Source organism: Nannospalax galili, unplaced genomic scaffold (assembly GCF_000622305.1).
Source record: "Nannospalax galili isolate Female #2095 unplaced genomic scaffold, S.galili_v1.0 scaffold144, whole genome shotgun sequence".
NCBI classification, from domain to species: domain Eukaryota; kingdom Metazoa; phylum Chordata; class Mammalia; order Rodentia; family Spalacidae; genus Nannospalax; species Nannospalax galili.
The window spans coordinates 1,677,597-1,681,540 of NW_008353267.1; positions in this window are offsets into that span (position 1 = coordinate 1,677,597).

Genomic DNA, 3,944 nt, shown 5'->3' on the forward strand with positions numbered 1-3,944 from the left:
TTTTTGTCTGACTTGGTCAATTTTTATTTTTTGAGCTATTGAATCTGTTACCAGGCAATCTTCAGGATTTTTTTCTTTAATTTTTAGGGCTGTCGAATCTACTGTTGGGCAATCTTTAGGGTCTTTTTCTTTATTTGAACCCTCCCCTTTATTATCCCGTTTGTTTTCTGTCTAGTAAATCTTCCTCAGGCTTAGGTGGGTTTCCTAAGCATTGTGGGATGGCAGCTATTACCGGGGAAGGAAGGAAAGGGACAAATGATGCCTTTCTTGGATTTCCTTTTTACAAGCCAGATAGGCAACATGGGTCCAGACCTCTGGGTTGGAAATGTCTACCGACGGGATCCAGGGTGTGAATTGAAATACTTCATTCCAAAATTTTGAGCCTTCCTTTTGGGAAATCTTAGGTCCTCTTGATTTAAGTAGTGCTCTAAGGGAGCGAATTTGGAGGTTTATTTTGGCGTGATGCTGAATTCCCCATAATAGAAAAGAAAGGAAGTGTTGTCAGTGGCACTCAATGTTCCCAAGGCAGCCTGCCACCGGGGGATTGAGGAGTTTTGACAAACACAAGTCTAGCCACAGATTTAAGAAACTGGCAACTGTCCTTGTGACTTTTAACTGGTTGCTGTGTTACCAGATTTTTATGATAGTTGTAAAGTTTATTGCCTACACCCAGTCAGGCTGTCAGGGTCTGGAAAGAGGACAGGGGGGCTTCGACCAATATCAGGCAGTTGCCCAGACTAAGAGGCTTCAGTTGCCTGCAAACCGTATCCAGACCCTCGCTAAGGTGTTAACCAAAAGTAAAGCAAAGAGAGAGAGGGGGAGAGAGAGAGAGAGAGAGAGAGAGAGAGAGAGAGAGACACTCCCCCACCCTTCCTTTTTGCTCACAGGGCAGGTCAATTTAAATTCTCACCAGGAAGCCTGTGGGGGTGCAGAGGACTACAGGAGAAAGCCCTCCATGTGGAGTGGTCCTCTAGGACGAGCCCCTTCCCCAAGAAAAAGTTTATGGAAAAAATGGCTTTTAAAATCTTTTTTCCATTTGTCTATGGTGCAAGCCACCTTAAATTCTTTAAGTGTTTCGTGGCCACCCACTGCTTTAAATCCTTTGTTTTTGTTTACTTTATGGGGCACTTGGAGCCTGAGTACCTTTTTCTCCCAAGGCAGGTCAATTTAAATTCTTACCTAACTGGTTTAGCTTGAGCCTGAGTGCCCCAGGGGTGAGATAACAAAACAGATAAGGAAGTTTGTTATCTTAGAAGTTGAATTCAATGCTTGTGTGAAAATCCCTTAGAACTTTGGGGATATTTTCTTCCTAGGGGTGTTGTTCAAGATAGAAAAGGAAAGGGGGGTGAAATGCGATTCCTAGTGGAACATGCCTGGGATTGAACTTCTCAGGGGATTCTACCTAGTCCACAGCGCAAGCCTGTTCGCAAATTTAAGAGATCTGGCAACCGGCTGTAAGAGCAATTAACTGGTCATTGTGTGACTGGTTTTGGAATTAGAAAGATGTATAGATGGGGGGTCTTTGTCTACACCCAGGCAGGCAGTCAGGGTCTGTTCAGAGGACTAAGAGCCTTTGGCTAACATCAGGGCATAGCCCTGATAAGAAATCCTCAACACTCCTTTGTCTTTAATGATCCCACACGAAGACTCAGACTGAAAATAAAAGAAGGAAAAAGAGGAGAGACTGCTGATCCTCAAGGGTGGTGGGATGGCCAAGGCAAAGCTGCCACTACCCTCTTGGAGAGAGGGGGTACTCACAAACTCTGTGCTTTCCAGGAGCCTCACGTTCGGGCACCAGTTGTGGGTCTCTCCCTCCCCTCAAGGGCTGTTGGCCACCGATCCACAAGGACAAAGGGAGCAGAAGTGACAAATGAGGTCAGGATGGCCAGTAAGCACGACAGGAAAGATTTTCCAGGGAGTCAGATTCAGTGATACAGCTCCATTTATTCAGTGGGGGTCAGGGAAAATATAGTGTGGAGGCAGCAGCCAAAGCTTCAGCTGATAGGCACTCATAGTATGCTTTATTTACATGTGGTAGGGAGATCCTATCATCCAACTATAGGATGATGCCTAATTATCATATAGAAAAAACCTGGGGGCAGTTTTATTGCAGGTAACTAGGCCAAACATCATGTTCCAAATAAGGTCAGGCATCTGTGCTTGGTGGCACTTTCCAGGTAAGTCAGGCAGAGAGCAGGAGGCCCCCACTGAGAAAGGGAGTCCTTCCATATAGCACCAAGCCCCTTAGAGCTATCCAGACATGGTGGACTACAACCTTAGCAGCAGGGTCCCCCAACAACAAGCAGTTTGTGTGTGTGTGTGTGTGTAAGTCAGAGGACAAATCTCATATTACTCAGAGGACAAATCTCAGATCACTCTTTCTACTATGTAGGTCCAGGAGATCCAACACAGGTCATCAGACTTTATGGCATGCGCCTTTACCTGACCAGCCATCACCCCAAGGCAAAAAGCTAATTTTGGGAAAACATTTCAATAACGCAAAAGTAGATAATTAAATAAGCATTCATGTATTGATCACTTTGCCTCAGTGTTTATCAACTCACAGCTAGCTTTATTTGATCAAATCCCTGCTTATTTTTCCTTCTGTAAAATATTCAAGCAAAACCCAGGCATCATGTCATTTAACTTGCAAATATACACAATGTAAAGTAAACCCTGACAGCACTATGACTGATTTGTAATTGTCCTAGGCCCCTGAATCTACCCTGCAGTGGTCAGGAGCACCCACTTAGGCCAAATGTCTTTCCATATCTATAGTCATTTATATGTATGCATTTATATATGTATATTTGTTCATATACATCTTTGTTTCTTTCTAGGCTCACTCCTCTGTATCTGGGAGTTACACATCTGGACATTCAACCAGCTACAGGCATAAAATATTTAAGGAAATTTATCATTATGGATGCAAATCGAGATTGACATGGTTTTCCCTCAGGATATATAGGTGAATTGGTTCTAGGACCCTTGTAATACCCAAATTGGCAGATATTTTCTTTGTCTCTCTTCTCTGAAACATGTAGCATAATAACTGTTTGAATAGCACTATTTGCATAGCACTTTGTAATGCAGAGAAGGTTTAAAGTGAATGGGAAATGTGTGATATTTATATGAAAATCCTATGCCATGTTAATGAACAGATTTGAACATCTGTGAAGTTTGGCATAGCAAGGATCCTGGAACAAATTCCCTGGGGAGCCTGAAGGACAGCTATATTGATCTGTATCTCTGTGTATCCATAATTGTATTTCTATTTTTCCACCATGTTTACATCTTTCTACATCCCAAAAGAGGTTCACAACCAAAAGATTTGTTAATGTACCAGATCTACATTATAGAATGAGAAGAGCTGACATTCTACTCATCTGGCATAACTATGGATTATAAATGACCTCTTTCCACCAGAGGTTTCTCATATTCCTTAATAAGGAAACAAACTAGTTTCCCAATAAAGGAATTTATGAAATTCTTAAACTAAAAGTCTACTCTGCACCTGGTAACATTTCACTTCCTGTCCTCTTCCATGGCATTAATTATTTAGATTTCTGAGTGTTCCATGGTACATTTGTCCCACATCTGTCCTAGGATGTTCAGTTTTCATCTTAGGGCTCTCAATGTGTGTATGATATCCAAGTTTGCATGCACACTCCTATCAGTCATCATGCTAAGGAAGCTTGCAGTCCCTGTGAGAGGCTCTGAAAACTACTTGCCATTGATTACCTATGACTCTGGGAACAACTGTTATTTATCACTGGAGGTCTCTGGCCAGCCTCTCTGTCCCACCTTCTGTTTTCACTTCCAGTTGGTCCGTAGAAGAATCTTCTCTAAACTAAGTGAGTGACTTCCTGATTGCACTTCAACAATTTCAGAAATTTTCCTGAAGGCAGAAATCCCAATACATAATGTGGCAGCTCAGAGCATTG